Genomic DNA, 19,372 nt, shown 5'->3' with positions numbered 1-19,372 from the left:
ATAAACTCTCAAAGTGAGTAATTTTTTTATACATTGTATATTTGCATATTTTTCCATTCCCTTTCCAACTCTTGTGTTACTTTGTAAAACATACAACTAGGTGTCTTATTACAATCAGTTTCATTGCTTCTCTCAACACACAGACAATACCACTTGCTTTTATGTGATTTTTTTTCTGTGTTCATACTTTCCAATTATTTCTTCAGACCTTTTATTATTACACTGAAACCAGTGCATTTCCTGTCAGTTGTTCAAGCAATCAGGAGCCCTGAAATTTAGAGTATTGATTTTGTGTGCATGTGTTTTGTCTTGTGGTGCTCATACTTTTTCTTTTTTTATTGGCATTATTATATTCCAGGATATTACCCCCATAGGATCCCATTGAGGCCTACACTGCTAGGATACGGAAAGAGAAATAAAACTAGTTTTATTTATGGAACTTACAAAGAATTTTTTATTTGTCATGTCATCTTACTATTGGAGAGAAGCTGGTAGTTTGGTGAGGGGGTTTTGTGAATGGTATTTTCATCAAAGAAATAAGATAATTTTTTCATGCATGTGCTGAGGAATAATTCTATTTTTGCATTAAAATGCTCTGATTTCTGTGTTATAACATTCATCTTTATTCAGGAGAGGTAAAAAATCATGTGATATGATTCCAAGAAACAAAAAGCATGCACAGACAGATCAGACTTGTTTTTGTTATGCTCTCATTAATCCAAGCTCTCTGAAATGTTTGTGTTGGCACTGAAGTGCCATGGGATAAATGTGGAACATTGATTGGAGGCAGGATGTTGATATGCCACTGAACACCTGGTGGGCCTTTGTGCAACCCCTGCAGAACACCAGGCAAAGTGTGGCAGCTCAGCCAGGACTGTGCATGGCACTTTGCAAGGCAGAGGGTGCCTGTGGGAACCCCACACAGCAGAAATAAGCAGGATTCCCATGCAGGGTTCTCTGCTGGTGTTCTGCAGAGAGGGGAAGGTTGCTGGAGGCTTCCCTGATGCCTGCAGATCTGTACCAAGCAGCCACAGGTGCTGTGTGCTGGGACAGTGCTGCCAGCCCGTCCCTCTCCTTCCACCCCTGTGCCTGCTCTGGCCAGCGTGGGGAGCACAACTGCCACTGTGTGCCCCAACACAGCTGCAGTGGAACACGAGTGAAGTGGCTTGTGTGGCAACCAGAGAGGTGCTCATGACCCTTATAAGTGCTGCTAGAAAACCTATCTATTGGGGATTTTTTTTTTTTTTTTACATTTTTTAAGGATTTCGTTGCTATTGCCATCAACTGGGTCAGGACAATTTTGCTATTACTCACGGAGTCACATCGCTAATTACAGTTACCCTGGTCTGGCACTGTCACTTACACCTCATTTGTTTACCCACTCTTCCGGTCAATAAGTCACACCTATTAGAGCACTTCAGTGGTGTCCAAGAGCTGCCTCATGAAACTTCCACTTGAACACTGTCCCATCCAACATACCATTGCATATGACAATGAAAACAGTATCCAAGGGAGCCAGATGAATTACATTTCATCTTGTTCTTCAGGACGCTGACTGATGCAATGGGTTAGTGCAGCTGATATGTTTTTCTCTGAAAAAGGAAAGTTGCCTTAGAACCACTGAAAAATCAAATGAGACTGAAATGCTCAAAGTACACAGAAAGTACATAAAGATATGTAGGGACTGAAACTGTATATAGTGATGAAATAAGGAATGCAAGTCATGAGTTCTGATTCCTATGAGTATTGTAAAAGTTCAAAGGAGAACATCCAGTGAAATTGGTGAGAGAGGAGGAAATCTGATAGAAGGAAATACTTTTATTGAGGCAGAGCTAGATTGTCCAGTTAATTGCCAGGCATATGTCTTAGAAAATATACCAGTAACAGACTGGAAGTTCCTATGGATTACAATGATTGAGTCATATTTTTAAAATTAGATTTTGTTCCCTTTAAATTTCTTAATTTAAAAACTTATGTAGCAGTGTAGACCTGTCATATTTCTTTTTTGCAGTGTTTCTGTTCTTCTATTTGAAGTACTTGGAAACTGGCCTAAGTCCTATGTGACAAATGGCATTTTCCCTCTTACTGATGAATTCTTTCTGTCTGTCAGCTGGAGCTGTGCAGAGGCGGGGAGAAGTGTTTGCTTTTCAAATATACTTTCTCAAAAAAGGCTGCATGAGCCTTATGATTGCTTTAATTGTTTTTAAATCTGAGAAATAGATTAATATAACTGAGACACAAGGCTCTACTGAGGAACATTCTCACAGCATAACACTGTTATAAGGAAACTTGTTAAATGAGTTCTAAAAGCCTCATTTCTCAGGGTGCAGGATTATGTACATTTAGGAAAATGACAGAGTATAATAACCCAAAATGTTAAAATGTTCATGAAAAGTGCTACCATGGTCTAAAATATAGTTAATGTAAGTGCAAGTCATCCACTACCCCGTGATCAGGTGAAGGTAGTGATCTTAAGAGAAGTGTAACAGTAGATTTACTGCTGACTTAACAGCTGAAAAGCTGTATTTTTGTATTAATAATAGTTCCATTAAAATTTTTTATTTAGTAACAGCAGCTATTTTTCCTGAGAAATGAAATAGCATGGCACCTACCTTGGTCAAATTTATAAATACTCTGCATTTAGCTTGTTGTGAACCAATGTAAAGTTGCTGCTGATGAGTACAGAAGTACTAGGGTCTGTAGGTGTCCAAGCACAGTCCTAAAAGATGCCTAGAGCATTTTTTAGCATATAGCACATAGCATTTAAGCCATCAGGCATACCTACTGCATCACTGAATCAATGAACTAATAAAGAATGGGTTTTTTCCCATTTTTAGAGATGGGAATGGAGGCAGGATGATTTGCTTAAGGTGCTTTATGATGGCTGTAGCAGAGCTGGAAAACAGGAATTCGATGTTTTGCATCCCAGTCCCAGATTAGGTTCTTCTGTGGCACTGTCTCCTGGAGGAAAATAAGGAAAGGAGCACATGCCTTACTGTGAGGGGATCAGAATAATTAGAACTGAAGAGTTGCTTCCCAGCAGTTAAGTCAAATGACTGTGTTTACTTGTTGCTATACTTGGCAAATGTCTCCAAGTTATCCCACATCTTCTTAAACATTGGATTGGGACACAGGTTTTGCCTGGAATATGTCTTTTACAAGTGTATGTTCCTTCAGATACTGAATGTCCCTGTAGTACACAACTTCTTTATCATTGTTGTCTCCATAGAAAACCCAAACCAAACAGCCTTAATTATCTGAGTGCTTGGAAACATTCAGTGCCTTTGTTCCCATTTTTGGAGGTTTGACTGGGTTTCCTCACTTTCATGACCTTCCATCTTCTCTTAATTCCTTTTCACAACCAATGCTTCCTGTTTACCAATGTTTTCTTCAGCTCATGTTGTTAGAGATGTTGTCCTAAAGCATACAAGAGTTATAAAGCCAAGTTTGGAGAGACAAGCTCCATGTGGAAGATTAGAAAACATTCTGCTAAGCCATTTTATAGTATTTTGCACTGTACATGTATTATCTCAAATCCAGTTCTAGCATACACAACAAAATCCAACTTTAAGACTCTACCAGCCTATAGCATAACTTGTAATGTCTCTGGTAACAGTATGTCTCTGAGTAGCACATTATGTCCCAAGAGAATTCTGGGGATCATGTCTGTAGTGTTGTCCTTTCCTACCCTTTGGCAGCAGTGTCACTCTGTCCATGCTGCAAAAACACCATGCAGTGTGTCACTGCCCATAACAGGCAGCTGTGTGCTGGAAAGGCTGTTATTACAGAAATGTTCTTGAAACTGCTATAATGTCTGCAGAGGAGCTGAATTACTCCTACAGTTTTCTTCTCTCTTCCTCCTAGTTTTGTGTTTCTCCTGATCCCCATTCTCCCCTCTGCTCCTTTAGTACAAGAGCTGCTAGCACAGAGTCCACTCCATCCATCCAACCACCCAGGCAAGCAGTGAGATTGCAAGAACATCCTCAGAGCATCATGTATTTGCCAATGCAGTTCTGTCCATTTTTATGGCATGGAAATACATTGCCTGTCTTTGAGCAAAGGCACGCCCTGGGGATGCTGGGGAAAGACTCTATAAATAACTTGCAGCTTGCTTAGCTCTTAGGTTCTGACAGTCATCTCTAAGTCAAGTCCTACATTCAGCATTTGCATCCAAAAAAAGACTCATGGCCTGCTTCTTGTGGAACACAGGGCTACTTCTTATTTTTATATATTGAGAAAAAGACTTGGCAATGCAATGTGTGCATGTTTCTAAAACAAAATTTGAAGTCTCCAGCATATCTCTGGAAGGATATTTGACTTGCTTTCTTTATATAGGTTACATCAACTTGGATTCTTGAAATGGCTGATGTAATGACCAGGATGATGGAATAGAGTGACCTCTCAGCACATTTGCAGGTGATACCAAATTGGGGGGAGTGGCTGATACACTGCAAGGCAGAGCTGCTACTCAGACAGACCTAGTCAGACTGGAAAAATGAGCTCTTGGGGACCTCATAAAGTTCAGCAAATGCAAAGCCCTGCAACTGGGTTGGCATAACCCCCCAAGTGGGACATGCTGACTGGATAGAGAACAGCTGTGTAGAAAAGGAACTGAGGGTTGTGGTGGACAAGCTGAATGTGAGTCAGCTGTGTGCTCTTAGTGCTAATGTGCCCAGCTGCCAGCTGGGCTGAGTACCACTGGTAGGTTTGGAGGGAACTGATTCTTCCCCTCCATCTGACACTGGTGACACCACATCTGGAGCTCTGTGTCTCATTTTAAGAAAGACACACTAAAGCAAGACTACCAAACTGCTCAGGCAGCTGCAGATCATGTCATACAAGAAGATGAGAGAGCTGGATTTGCCCAGGATTACAGAAGATGGTGAGTGGAGATCATCGTGCTGTGAAGCACTTTGCAGTGGAAGGGTGTAGAAGAGATGCAGCCACATTTTTCCCAAAGGTGCTCAAGAAGCAATGAGCACAACCTACAGAAATTCAATATGGGAAACAATTTATTTTTTTAAGGATCAAATACTAAAGCAATTTGCCCTGAAAGGCTATGGCAACTCCATCTTTTGAGATACACATAACTCATCTGAAATGACTAAAAGCAACCTGCTTTAATGGGACCTGCCATGAGGAGAAAGCTGGACTACAAAACTTGCAGCAGTCCCTTGTCACCTACACAATTGAAATTGTGATGTGAGAGAGATACCTTCAAATTAGCAGTTCCACCCTGCCAGGGAAGGAGACTCCAATATCACTTCCTTTTGCCTAAAGGTTTTTATGAAACCATGGCCTGTAGGCAGGGAAGGCAGTAGGCCTGTTCTGCAATAACAAATTAATTGATACTAATTTTTTCCATATATCACCAAGTAAAAGATGCAAATGCACTGGGGAAATCATCTGTGCTGAATTCAAAGAGACTTGAGATTTTGCCTGCTTTTATTATCTAGACAGCTTTGTCACAAACAGAAGCAGTGCCCTTTTCATATTTTCCTACCATTTTAACTCACTGTTATGAAATCCCTTTTCTATGCCATTGTCCTTGTTGACCATTTCTGAATTTTCTTCCAGTTCTATTTTTACAGAGGCTGGGGGGAGGCTGCAGAATTGAATGCAGTATCCAGGATAGAGACAGAACATGGATTTATAAAGACTGCAGACTATATTTCATTTAAGAGAGAAGAAAAAGGAATTCACAGTTCTGTGTAACTTTTACATGTCTACTGGCTTTTTCATTGTCTCTAAATGTTTTAAAGTGCTTGAAAATAAAATTAAGATATTTTCATTACCTGTTTATTTGTCCACTTCTTAGTTGTTTTGTTCTTCACCCTGTTAACAGTGAACACCCTATTGGTCAGTTCTGCTTGTCTTGCAGCTTTCTTTCAGGAGCATCTGTGCAGTTTTATGGCAACTGAACCTATCAAGATAAAATCCCTGAATAATATGTCCATCAAAGGAATGTAGCCCTTGATTGTTCCAGGCTAATCTGCACAAGAGCCCTCTGTCTTTAAACACCATCCAGACTGCTTTGGGAACTGGGAAGTTACTGAATTTATTGTTGAGGGTCAAAAAATCCCTGGAAATACTGAGGGCTAGTGAACACGGGGATTAGCTAGAGAATTTAGGAGTAGGAAAAATGTGAGTACAGGAAAACCTGTATCTTAAGACAGGTAAGATCAAAAAGGTGCTGGATAGTGCTGAAGAACTGAGTAAGTGTCACTTGTCAAGTAGGTTCTGAATCTCTCATCTCCAGGTCTCTGTGGGATGGAGCCCAACTTTTATTCTTTGCTTTTGCAGAGTGGTTGGGATGAGGGGTAATTGAAGCAGAGAACTGTCAGCACTGACATAATGATTTGCTATATCTGACTAAACCAGATACTTCAAATCAGCCACAAGATGCAAGAGTCATTTGCTGAGAGCAGGCACAGAGTGCCAGTGCACAACAGGAAGGCTAATGCTCAATAAAATGTTGTTTAGGCACCAGGAGGTGCTTGATTTTCAGTGAGAAGTGGGGACTCGGTATTGCATTGGAAGGCAACAAATGCCATGGCTACTATACAATATAAACAAATTAGAACTATTTATATAACCTATAATTATAAAGAGTTAAGCTTATGCTTCTTTGGAGTACCAATTACTGTCTTAAGAATACATTTTCCTAAAACAAAGAAAGATTTTATAATTCTACAGACTTTGTATTTCCTTTAAAAAGATCAGTTATGGACAAAAGAAGACATATTCAGGACACTTATGAGCAAAAGACTTGTAGGCTCATTGCCCCAAGGAGCTAAGGAAACAGTGGAGTGTGAAGGAAGCTGCTGAACTAAAATCCCAGTACCTGGTACATGTTATTTAACTCTTACAGAGTTCAATCAATCTTCAAAGACAAATAATTCTCAAATGGTTGCATAATTCCCATAGTACCGACTGAAAACTAGCACACCAATGGGTTTGGCAGTCTTCAGACTTGCCATTCTTTTTGATTGTATTTTAATACAAGGAGGATGATCATCTGGTGACTGAGCACCAGAACAGATTGCTCAGAGTGACTGTAGAATTTCCCTCACTGGAGATATTCCAGAGCCAGCTGGATGCAATCCTGTGCCATGTGCTCCAGGGTGATCCTGCTTGAGCAGGGGAGTTGGACTGGATGGCCCACTGCAGTCCCCTCCAACCTTACCCATTCTGTGATTCCCTGACCTGATCCAAATATATAAACTGCTTCCTTGGTTTAATATAAAACAAGTTCCTCATGGTGATACTATATTTACAGAATTTCATCATGAGCCATCTAGAAAAACTCTTATCTACAGATCCTGTGACTAATAAAGTTCATACCAACCTAAACAAGTAGAGCTGCATTCTTTCAAATAACAAGTATGAAGACTATTGTTCCTACACATAAAGGAGAAAAGGTTTTAATTGCATATGAAATGCCATTATAAAATGAAGAGACCAAATGCCATGAAATGGCAATATACCAAATACCAAATGCCTCCTTGCATTTACTGTACAGAATGAGGGAGTTTGCTGTACTGTGTGTACCAGGCCTTGCTAACTGGCATCAGGATGTGCAAGGCAGAAAGAAAAAAGGGAGTGAGGAACCAGTCCCAGAAAAGCTTTAAAATTAGTTTTTTTATCTTCAGCTGTTAGAGGTGTGAATCTTACTAAACAGATTTAAATTCTTCTGTAGTACTTATCCTGCAATACATATATATAGCATCCAATCAAGGGTGATCTCAAAGCAGCAGTCAAAAAGGCTGTTGGTTTTACAAAGGAAAGTAGTTCACTCCTCTGACTCCTTCTTTGGTAGCTTTCTAGTTTCAAGTCTAGGTTATAGCCTTCACTGATTAGCCTTTTAAATAAACAGACATTTTCCTAAATTGCCATATTGCAGTCTTCACAAAAGCCTTTCAGATGGTAGGTACTAAATACATTTTTACCTTTTTAGGGTGTAAACCAGCACATTTTAATTGTATCTCAGTTACTTAACCAAAAATATCTTCATCTAAATTATGCTGAATGATAAAAATTTTGTCTAGCTTCTTTTTGTGGCTATGATACCTCAAAAATAGGAGTAATATGGTACATACAAAATTTTATGCTGACCATATTCAGATTACCTTTTAAAATAAACAGCTTATGCATACTTGACATTTTTACTTCACAGAGAAAAACAGTTCTGTGTACATGGAGTATTCAGAATTTTGTGTGTCTGCACATAGGATCTGCATACTGCAATGTAATGGTGATTTGATGCTGCTGTGAGGCTCACAACCATCTAATTTCCTAATTCTGTTTGCAATTCTTTAATGCCACATTAATGTTTTAAAGTTCCTCTAGTTATCTCCCCTCTCAGCATGAAGAAAAGATAAACCCTTATTAGTTTATGCACCATGTAATCCCTAGGAAGGATTTGCCTGGGACAGATAATCTTCACTTATGCTGAAGTCTTATTTAGAATGGAGGGTCAACTTAATTATATAAGCAGGCCTAATTTTTATTCTGTAAAATACTAGACTGAATTTTTGTTTAGATTGGTTCTTTCTGACAGCCACCAAAAAATACCTGTGTAATTAAAATCCCAACAGCCAATACTGCACAGCACTCTTCCAAATGCAGGGACATTCACAGATACTTGTGTGCAGAGATGCTGCTGAACATCCCTTTTCTTACCATCAACTGGATTTTTTCATGTACTATTTTTGTTGAAGCAACGCACAGTCTATGGATGTGTGCAAACATGTTTTGCATATTTGTACAATAAAGTTGAATTCAAATGTAAAGCAATGTAAAGTAGAAAACCCTCTGTAATGACTTAATTCCTGTTCCTAGGGGAGAGAATGCATCTTGAGATCTAAATAATACAAGCACTAAAAGATCACTTCTTTCCTGTATGGAGAGAAACATTTTCTACCATAGCACATATATTGCATCCCCCCTCCCTCTGCATAGTTAGCTGATTACTGCCCAACTGGAAGGACTGGAATTATGAGGGTCCTTTTATGATCATTATGACAGCAAGTTGAAGGAAGAGGAGGAGCTGCAGCAGTCTTAATTTTACTTGAAATACTGGACTTAGAAACCTATGTGAGAACACCAAGCATCACAATCCCTTGGAGAAGGGTTGGCCTCGAACAAGCGTCACTGCTTACTGCTGTGCTGCTGCTTTCAAGTTTTTGGTCTTTGAATTTTGTTTTCCATCACTTTTTTTTCTGGCCTCTGCCCACCATTTTTTTATCTTTGGCTTTTTAAGTCCCTTGTCATTTGTTCAAGGAGCTGAAGGTCAGATCATCTGATCTGACTTGTATGCCACAGGCCCTGAAATTTCTTATACCAGCCCAAGTAATTTCTCTCTGAGCAAGGCATATTTTCTACCTGCTTAAAGCATATAATTAAATTTGGAGTCACACAACATTAGAAGATAAAGAACTTCCTGTTCTGTTATCAGAAGAGCATCTTGTAAGGGGCCTGTGACTGGAAAAAGGCTGAATGGAGTAGGCAGCAGAGGTAGAGACAGACCAACCTATTTAGGGAAGGATTTATTTAAAACTGATTGACTTACAGCAAAATGGGACTACAGCCATTCAGAATGTGTCATATTTTTATAGCAAAAAAAAAAAAAAATTTAATAAACACAACTTTTTTAACCCCTCAGAAAAAAGACAGGCTGTTAATTGAAATATTTGTTATAAACAATAATTTGGACCTTTGAGAAAAGGAAGGAACGGTAGTAAGTTCAATACTAAAATGTTTCAACTGACAGTCAGAGAAGGTTTAGTGTTCAGAAAATATAAAGTATAAACAGCATTTGATACAAGTTAGGTTCTGACCTCAGTTAAACCAGTACATACCTAAAAGGTAACAAAAATGTATAAAATTATCTAATGGCTGAGATTCAGCAGTTTACAGAAGAAAATACAAAAATTTTAAAAAGTAAATAAATAATCACAGCTGCATAAGTCCCATTTCACAAATTTAAGCAGTGAGACTCAGGATAACTGAAGTTCTCTACAAAGACAGTGGCAAACTGAAAATTTGAAGAATCCAGCTGCTTGTCATTTTCTAGTGTGCTAGTTCTGCTTATTGATCAAGAATAACAATGCTGTGGTTTAAAGAAAGGCTGACATGTCCAGACTACATGAATATAGAAAAACCTCAGAAGGCAGGCAACATTTCCTTGTAAAATAACTTCTAACAATGCTTTAGTATAATTACATGCTCCAGACTGAGGTTTGGAAGAACGTTAACTCTCCTGTCAATCAAAAACCTCCTTTTTATGCAGCCAGTGGGTGGGGTGCCATATTGAGAGTGCAGCATTCAAGTTAAAACCTCAACCATCCAAGGTTTGTTTTGAGTCTTACAGCACACAAACTCAAACCTTAAATTTTGTGAAAACCTACACTGTTAGAAACACAAAAATGGATTTATAAGACATATTTCAAAAGCATGTAAAAAGTGGAAAATTGATTAGAGTGAAGTATGAGAAACAGCAGGACTCTGCCTGTTGTAGCAACTTCAATCTTAATGGCAGTGCAATTGTGTTGCAACTAAATTGTTCTTGAAAACATGACTCCACATACCTATGTGCTGCCCTGCAATAGCTGTGTGCACTGTGTGAAAGGTCTTTGCTGCTCCATCAGTGCCATCATGGGTAATGGCTGCTGGAACTGTGTGTGCCTCTGGATTCTCTTCCACACTTCTGCATTAGAACTCCATGAGCCACAGATACTGAGTTAGTCTGTCAGTCCACTGTCATGGAACTCTCACCACTTCTGATAATGCCAGTTTGTAGGAGTAATCTGTATATCCTGGGATGCTTCCAATCCAGCTGACAGCTGCAGTTATGGCAGCACTACTAAATTAGGCAGTGCTAAAACAGTAGTTCACACTTGCTTCCCAAAAGTCTTGAGCAGTGTGCTTTCTGGGGAATACTGACTATTTCAAGGAAGACGAAAATGTGCTAACTTTAGATATATCAATTTCTTCAGAATAATTCTCTGAGGAACCACTAATTTCCAAGCATTGTGTTGCTTATATGGCAAATCAATTTTAGCCTGAGTTTTTTTCATTTTAGGGTCATATTGGTTTGAATGCAGGACAGAGGGATGTAATGCACAATTCTTTATGGAAAATACTTTCCTAGGGTATCTATGGCAGCATTCATAGGGTCAAGGAATTGTTTGGGTTGGAAGGAACCTTAAAGATTATCTTGTTCCAACCCCCTCTGTCACAGGCAAGGACACATTCCACTAGCACAGGTTGCTTTAGGGATGCATTCAAAGAATTCTCATGTTTTCTTGCTCTACTTGTGTGATTTCCTTAACTTTCCTTTAAAAAGTTTCCTAAAACTAGTTTAACAAACAACAATTAAAATTCTCTTTACCCTTTTTGTATTTTAAAACACTTACTTGCCCAAGAAGAGTCAAGAATTGAAATGAAGATTGCCAGGAAGGAATGAAAGATGAATTCTACAAAGAAGTTTAGTCTGGAGAAGTGTGAGTGTTTTAGGAGGGTGGGAGGACTCTTTTCACCCCTGCCCTCTGAAGAAGATGCATTTTGAATCCTGTATTTTGGTAATGATTGTAAAGAAAACAAAGAAAGCTCTTATCAATTTGATGCTCAGCAATATAAAACCAGAAGCAAGTACATTGAATGCATCAGGTAACTTCATTCTCCTTGTGTTTCTGCAGAGGTATTTTCTTTGAAAGATCCTAGTCAAGTCTGGCCACTCCTTATTTAAAGTTTTATTTAGTTTCAGAATTATTCAGTGTATATATAAAATTGTTTGTTTTGTAGCATGGCTTTTGTTTCACCACATTTCAGGAGACATTATTAATTTTTTTTCAGTATTTTCTGCAACATGAGAAAACAAAAAACAAGTATTACTGTTAGGGACTTCAAACTCCAATTGCTTGCAAAGTGGCAGAGGTAAAGCTGAAGAATTCCTTAAGTATGTTTTTATACACAGAGAGTTTGAAGATACTTTGCCATTTGGATGACTCCTTGACCTTTTGGAATAAGTATGACAGTTGAGATAAGCTGATGAAGAAATGCTTATCCTGTTTGCAGGAATTAGGGTATTGGTCTATAACTGAGCATCATGGTGGCATTCTCTATAGAAGGCCTGAGCTTCCTCCATGGTACATGGAGTTGAGAATTCATAAGAGCCAATATGATCATTGGAAATTTTGTTTTAGCCACATGGATATGGTTAAGCAAGGAAGAGAGATGTAACATTTAGCCTCTTTGACCTAAGACAGCAGGGAAGCAGACTGAGTGCTCATGTGTTAATAGCTTTCAGGATAGGAGAGAAACAGTTTAGAGGCTTTGAAGATGTTTAACCTACTTAGCTCACCTATGAAAAGGATAATCTGCTTGCCAGCTTCAAGAGGATTATAAGCAACCCTTAGCAGTCTCCTGCAAAACTTGCTTCAGAGAGATCACTCATGCTCAGAGCAATCTATCTCACCAAGTGTGTGATTTAGCACTTCATTGTGGCTCAAAACTGAGCCAAACTGATTGTCCTCATGCACTGTGCTTTGGTTTGTTTGATGGAGCTGTCTCAGAGCATGGGACTCCTTTGAGGAATAAGACAGGAAGGTGTCCTCCAACCATGACATTCAATCTGTGTGTTCAGACTAAAGCTGTTCCAAAGTTAACCCCTGAAATGTGCATTGAGGCTGAGCTACACAACATTTGCTTTATGAAAGGGCTTCACTTGGATGAGTCTGCTTGCACACAGGCATGAGGATGTGCAAAACCAGCAGCACCAGCACACCTTCCTCTCTGGTCTCTCTTGGACAGCTTGTACTAAATATATACTCCTAAAAGGCACACTAACTTTCCTTTGACATTACCAAGAGATTGAGATCTTCTAGATCTTGGCAAAGCTAAAAACCAAAGAAAGGTTTATTCTGGCAGGAAACTCCCTGTGGACAGAGGGATTCCTCAGTTCTGCTGTGTTACTTGGCAAAGCACCATTCTGTAACTGAATTAGACAACAAACCATTGGTTCCCCCTCCCTATCTTCTTTATGGGCAGATTTAAATCTTATATATAACCTGTGATAGAAAAGAGATCAATTCACTTTATCCCTATTCCATCTTTCAAGTCATAGCAGAGTTCTCTAGCATTAAAGACCTGTTGTAGTTAACCTCTAAATAGAAAGCAAAGCAAATATGGACAAGGTCAGGTAAAAAATCAGGATATTGAAGGTAACTAAAACATAGCTCTAAAGTACAGCTGCAATGAGCATTATGCATTGAATAAAACACTTCCTGAGTTTCATGCTAGCAGTGGATGCAGTGACAGTCTCTGTCTCCCAAAGGAAGTAATCAGACACACCTTATATTGCTAAATTACTTAGTGCAGCCACAGTTACAGAAAAGCAAATGTTAAAATGGAGATGTGATGTAAACAGCTGAAGCTCATGATAATGGGTTAGCTAGTTACAACAGTGAGTAAATATTATATTAGCAAACAGGTCAGAAAATAGGTGTAATTTTCCTCACCTTAATCTCTAAAGCCTGTTTTATTACATACAAATAAGACAGCACCTCTGAGAAAATGGAATAGAACAAAATAATCAAATAACATAGGACATAGATTGCTACATTTAATCATTTCTAATGATAATAAATGACAAGGGAAAAAAGGATTCTTTTTAAAGGGTAGGAAAAGTTCCATTTTTTTTTAGAGACACTGAAAGACTAACATAATATTAACAAACTGAGAAGTGTCTCTGAAAGAAGAGTTGACAAACTAAAAACAACATTATGTGCTTATCCTGCACTTTCAGAAAGGGTCCTTATCTCACTGGACATGAAGTGAGAACTGCTCACAGAACTATCTGAACTTCTGACTGCTCATTACCTGTAACAGCTAGGATAAGTAAGTTATTGTTAAATCAAGAATTGAAGCAAGGTAGATATGATTCCTATTGAAATACAGCCTTTTTGTCCACACAGATACACTTCTCCAATTGTAAGAACTTTAAAATATTTACAGATCTTCAGAGTATGCAGTGTCAAGGCTCAGTGAGGTAGAAAACTGAATTTAATTTTCAAAGTTCTCCGTGTGTGTGGCTCTGCAAATGAATCTTAAATTTCATAGTCCAGCAAAAAGCTTTATCTGCAAATTTTTACATACTTTGGACAACTAATGCTTAGAAAGGCTATCTTAGCTAGGCACCTCGAATGTAACAATTAAAATATTAACTACTGCAGTTTTAGATCAGTGTGCTGGAAGAGATGGTTTGGCTATTTGCTGTAGAGACATTTTCAGGAATGGTTTCAGTTTTGCCCCTCTTCCTGTCCAAGTGTGTGTGTCACCATCAGGAGACAGTCTAAGCTGTAACACCACCCACAGCCAAATGATTCTGTCTCTTATCCACCCCCCCGCCAAAGTGAGATGGTGCAGTTTGATTTGCTGCCAAACATACTGAGAGGTTTGAGTAACTTAAATACCTCAGAGAGTAGAGCTAGCTGGGGAAAAAAACCTGGATCCATCTCCCACCTGGCCATTATAATTGTTACCACCCTTTAGAGAAGGTTTAAACACAGAGACTGGCAGTACCCCACACCCTTTTTGTTTTATTTCTGCCTAACAGAAGATCTCTAGCCATTCACCCATTTGAAAAATGGTTTTGTGTTTCCTCTGCTCACATTAGAGCAGTCATCCATGACTCTGTCACAATGCAACGTATTTTACTCATGACTCTCTCTGAGGCTATCCTGAGGCCTGAAGCTGATGCTCCTGATGGTGGCTGACATCCATATCCCAGCTTAGCCCTGCTCAGTATGTCTGCTTTCTGTGTGCTCAAACACTGCACTGAAACGGCTTGACTTTTTTTAATTATTATTACTTTTTAATTCAAGCCATCCTTTTGAACGTTGCACCTTCGGTTGTTCCTCACCTGTCGAGGGCCGGGTCAGACACGCCCCGGGAGGGACTCGCTCCCCCTGCTGGCCCGTGGCAGCGAAATTCCCCTTGGATCGAGTGAGGTGATCCCGGCCAGGCGGGAGTGGCTCTTTAACAGGGTTAATTTTGGCCGCGGATTACCATTGAGACATTGAAATCAATCCAAGATTTTATTTGTTGTAAAATCCTACAGGTGTTTCAGTGCCTTCCACCAATTCCAACACAATTTTAACATGCAAGAAATCTTAATTTAATTTTTAAAATGTTAATTGTTTCCCAAGGAAACTAAAGGTTCATCAGCAACCTCGGGTTCATACCACAAAAGTTACAGTTTAACTTGTCCTGTGACTGTTGTCAAATACTCTGCTCCCCTCCACCACCGTCAATCTCCCAGCGACAGCAGAAATCAGTCTCTGCCAGGGCAGGAGTTGTATGTAAAGAGCAACTGAACTTCAATGGTTGTTGGACTGACAAGTCACAAACACAGCTTTGCAGCGTCCCATTTGCGCAGCTAGAAGATACTGATACACTGTTTAGCTCAAGTCAGAGGGTAACCAAGTTATAATAATAGATGTTTATGAAAGAATAAGCAAAAAAGTAAAAAAAAAAACACCACAAGCTCTTCATTCATACACAAGTAAGTGGTGTCTGCTATAGGATATTTTTTCTTGCATGGATTTAGAAAAACATACAGACTGATGTAGCTTCTGCAAAAGTAAAAGCCATCCTATTTTTATGGCTCAAACCCATAATTTGACTGGTAAGTGCTGGAAATTATAATGTATAATTTTGTTAGCATTTAAAAAGAAAAAGCTGTTGCTGTTTCAGTGATGCAGTGGGTCAGGGTTTTCAAAAGCATGGTATGGAGAGAAGAGAACAAATAAAGTACCACAAAGAGCATAACTTGCATGCTATACTCAATTTTTTTTATCACAGAGATATTAAAAATCCATCACTACCAACAAAAAAGCAGACACAAACCCTAATCCTGGCAGTACCTTTAGTGAGAGTCCTCCTCCATATGCTGGCCAGCCACAGGAATGTGCCACAGATCCTCCTGTTCTGGCCAGAGAAATGCTCACTCACCTCTGGGCATCCTGAGCAAAGAGCTGTGCCAAGTGTGGCAGCAAATTGAACAACAGCCGCTGCAAATTGACTTAGAATGGATTACACTAGACTATATTTCACATACACATAATTACCTTGACTAAACAGCAGTATTTCAGTTAAGTCACCTTTGGAAGAGAATTGTGCACACTCTAATTTAGTTTAGTTTAATTTTGCAGGTTTCTCTTCTCATAAATTTTAATATGGTTCAAGTATTTCACTTTGGTTAATGCAGGTCAATACCTCAAGTATGACTTCACCAAAGGGGTTCTCCTTTTCATACTCCTGTTTTGTACAAAGCTCTGTTTTGGTGAAATTTATAGACTGTATAGATTCTTTGTTGTGGAATATTTCCTTGGGTAGTAATAATAACATAAATTCATGTCTGATCATGTCTGACTATTTTTAGAGATGTTTAAAGGAAAAAATTGACATTTTCTAGTTTAATTATTCAAAACATTTTTTTCCTGCCCATGACACATGCAGAGCTGGAATAACCATATATTCCATAACCACTGTTTGAGGAAAGAGAGCAATGTCACCAGCCATATATTTAGTATGTAATTCTGAGCCTGGGAAAGTTCAAGGACTTGATTCAAAATGAAAAAAAAAAAAAAATTAAACAGTAAAATCAAAAGTGTTTTGAAGGGAGTACATTCCTCAAATTATCTCCATACATAAATATTATGCACATCAGAAATTCCAGTGAACTGTAATCCTCATGTCAGAAAGTGTTGCATGATAGGGACTTCCCATGCTGCAGATTAAGGAATACACTGGAAAAATATGCTTGTCTTCCACTCATCTGGAACTATCATTCACACCCATGTAATCCTCTTGATCAGTGAGCACATAATAAATATGGGTTCCAAAACAATTTATAATAGTTGAATTATAAAAAGTCAGACTGGTTTTGTCTCCTCTCCAAAAGTTTGTTTACAGTTCAAGAGAAGTCCCTTTGTTTGCTTTGTTTCATAAATTTATTCCAGATTTTATGGGAATGTAACTTTTAAAGTCAGGTACTTGTTCAATAACCTCCTAATTCTAACCCAAAATTTATTTTGTTTTCTAACAGTTTGAAAGACAGCATATTTATGTAGACATTTTAGTAATTTAACTTTACCTGATATGATTTTCAAGCTCACATTTGCAGTCTGTATTACATCTGAAATATTCCCAAAGCAGTCAGGAATTCCCAACAGGCCATTCTCTCCAGGTGAATAATATGCAGCAAATCTTAACAGCAGGCCTGGAAAAATCAGCAGCATGATTTATGTAATACCTATAAATCAAAAGGATTAACAGGTAAGATTAATATTTTCATTGTGTTACTACCAGCCAAAAGGTTTTGCCTCAGCAGTGGTTTGTTGTTCTGGATGAAAATGATCACTCTGCTTGCTTTCTTAAGCTGCTTAGTGTTTAAACAATTGTAATTTGGAATTGGACAAGCCTTCTTACCATTTTATGGTCTATTTCATGGTTTATGATCCATGGATATAACTGTTCTTCTATGCATGATCACTTTTTCTGTTTCTCTCATGTCCCTTTAGATCCTGCAGTAGGCAAAGGGCCAATTTCACCATGACTCTCATGGATCTGTTAAATGCCATACCATACACTTAAGCACCACAATTTAATATTTGACTGCTGTGATTGAATTGTCACAGTCTCAAAAATCACTGGGCTAAGATCAGCAGGGGGTAATTCACCCTTTGGAGTTGAGGAAAGCCTCAAGGCAAAGCTTCAACAATTTAGACACAGTTCCTCCAGGGTAATTAGACTGGAACAATGTTTAATACATTGATTTATTAATAATTAATGTTTTAGGCCTCACAAGGTCAACAAACTTTCCATCAGCATAACTTCACCTGATAAACCACTAATTGGCTGCATTCCTTCCTGTCTTGATTAGCGGCAGTTTAATCTTCATACTGTACTGGTTAGAACTTCTAAAGATTTCTTTATGCAGTCCTACCATACAGGTCACATCAGTGACCACAGTATTTGTGGGGGCATCTGTACAAGACTGGTCAACTGCGCTACTGACATTGCCATCACTAATGTTGCTGAATAAAAGGAAACAGAATCAGAAAATCCTGACTTGTAAAGAACCCACAAAAATCACTGAGTTCAGCTCCTGGTTCTACACAGGACAGCCCCAAGAATCCCACCATGGGCCTGAGAGCCCTGTCCAGACATTCCTTGAGCTCTGTCAGGCTTGGGGAGCCTTTTCAGTGCCCAATTATCCTCTGGGGGAGAACCTTTTCCTTATATCCAACCTAAACTTCCCCTGACACAACTTCAGCCATTTCCTTGAGTGCTGCCACTGTACCAGAGCAGAGATCAGTGTCTGCCCCTCCACTGGCCCTCATGAAGAAGCTCCAAGACCACACTAATGCCTGCCTTCAGTCTCCTCCAGGCTGAACAAGCCAAGTGACCTCAGGTACCCCTCAAATGGCTTCCTCTCCAGACCCTTCACAATGTTCATCATGATCCTATCAGAACATAATTATGTCCACAGAGAGGGGAAAACCCAATTCCTCTCATTAGAGCCAATCCGGCCATTCCATGGGCAGGGGATGTGCCACCTGCCTGGCCCACGGATGGCGTTATTGCCCGGCCCAGGAAAGGTGTCCCCGCCTGCACCTGTCGCTGGCCAGACTGGTCGGGGCTTATATGAACGACAGCACAGCGCTCCTTGGGCCTCGTGCTCACTCAGGGACATTTATCGGGCAAAGGCATTTTCATTTGGTGGATTCCGACATGAGAAACCCCAGCTCACACCGAGCCCCGGGGCTCACTCGCGCTCCCCTCGGCTGAGCGCGGCCCCGCGGCCTCACCGCCCTCAGGGCAGCGGGGCGCGCGCACGGCGGAACGCGCACGCGCAGCTCCCTCTCGGCCAGGAGTGACGTCACTGGGCGGAAGGAATCCCGCCAGCTGCTCACGTCAGGCGGCTTCCGGGAGAGCCAACCGGGGCCTTAAAGGGGCGCAGCGGCTCCGGGTAGTAGCGGCCTCGGGCTCGGTCGTACCGGTGTCTGTACGACCGGTCACACGGCACCACCGGCACAGGGCCACAAACCGGGCGGGGCGGAGTCCGGCCCGCTGAAGGGGAAAGAAAGGCGGGCCGCAGGCAGGCAACCAATCAGCAGCCAAGAGCTTCCCAGTCGCCTCCAATCAGAAGTAGCGCTTCCCAAAACAATCGTGGCGAGCCAATGGGAAGCCCGCGCCACTCGCGCTGGGCTCAGGCCGCCCCCGGGCTGTGCCCGCGGCCTCCCGGCAGCAGGGGGCGCGCGGGGGCGGCGGCGCTGCGCGGGCGGCGCGGAGGAGGCGCTGCCGC

Source organism: Melozone crissalis, unplaced genomic scaffold (assembly GCF_028551555.1).
Source record: "Melozone crissalis strain CALT ecotype California unplaced genomic scaffold, PUWL_Pcris_2 ptg000012l_1, whole genome shotgun sequence".
In the NCBI taxonomy this organism is placed as follows: domain Eukaryota; kingdom Metazoa; phylum Chordata; class Aves; order Passeriformes; family Passerellidae; genus Melozone; species Melozone crissalis.
The sequence above is the reverse complement of the archived record's forward strand: the minus strand, read 5'-3'. Positions refer to the sequence as shown.